This window comes from Tupaia chinensis, unplaced genomic scaffold, assembly GCF_000334495.1.
Source record: "Tupaia chinensis unplaced genomic scaffold, TupChi_1.0 Scaffold000067_1, whole genome shotgun sequence".
In the NCBI taxonomy this organism is placed as follows: domain Eukaryota; kingdom Metazoa; phylum Chordata; class Mammalia; order Scandentia; family Tupaiidae; genus Tupaia; species Tupaia belangeri.
Window position 1 is genome coordinate 134525 of NW_006159526.1, and position 1137 is coordinate 135661.

General features: G+C 37.9%; 1 pseudogene; it reads right to left on the reverse strand.

Annotated features, from left to right (window-relative positions):
• Positions 1-346: 346 nt before the first annotated feature.
• LOC106733430 (ubiquitin-conjugating enzyme E2 D1 pseudogene) lies at positions 347-799 on the reverse strand (annotated as a pseudogene).
• Positions 800-1137: the final 338 nt, after the last annotated feature.

A 1137-nucleotide genomic window follows, 5' to 3' on the forward strand; every position in this document is an offset into this window, starting at 1 on the left:
TTGTTTCAGCACAAAATAATTTGGTTGCTTTTCAGCTGCATTGTAAGCTGAAGATGCAGATATCCAAGTATCTTAAAAGTCATACTAAATGTCTTTCTCAATGCATACAAAATGATAAATGCTCTCATCACTGTCTTAAGGGTATTTTTGGAAGTTTGTTTTGTCTTGCTTCAGAAAAACATTTGAAATGGGTAAAAATCAGTTTGTTTTGTCTTGCTTCAGAAACACATTTGAAATGGGTTAAAATCAAGAGTTTCAAGGTACAATGAAACAGTAAACAGTGCTCAATTTACTGCTAATGCTGAAAAAACCTGGATTTTACAGTACTCTGATATATATGAAAATTTCTTTATTTTACATTGCATATTTCTGAGTCCATTCTCTTGCATGTCTGTTGTATTTTTCTTTGTCTGATTTATATATTTGTGCAATATCTGGTACTAAAAGGTCATCTGGATTAGAATTACAAAGTAGAGAACATACAGAAAATAAAACTTTTTGATACAGTCAGAGCTGGTGACCACAGTGACCTCAGTATATCAAGACAAATACTTCCATCACTGTTTATGTTTGGATGGTAAATTTTTGTTGTGAAAGCAATCTTTGGTGGTTTGAAAGGATAGTCTGTTGGAAAGTGTACAGTGAAGAAGAGGACTCCACCTTGATATGTACTATCAGGAGGCCCCATAATAGTTGCTTGCCAGTGGAACAAGTCATCTCCCACAGGTCCAGCTGAACAGTGAACGGATGGATCACGCTGCAGGTCACTTAATTTTTTCTGAGTCTGCTTTAGCGCCATGGGTCAGGAAGGGCAGCAGGGACACCTGCCGGTGGGGGGAGGGTGGCTGTGGGTCTCCGGGACGCAGCTCGCCACTTGCTGACTCACTCAGGTCCCCAGTGCAGGCTCCGTGTGCACCTGAGTGCGAGTGTGTGTGACTGTGCTGGTGGGAACGCTCACAGGGGAGATTTTTAAGGGCTGCAAGACCTCAGGCCTTGACATTTTATTTATTTATTTATTTATTTATTTATTTATTTATTTATTTATTTATTTTTCAAATTTTTAAATATATAGTCAATCACATTATTTAGCTTACAAAGTGAACATTTCAGATCAAAAATAACATTGCACAGATCGGA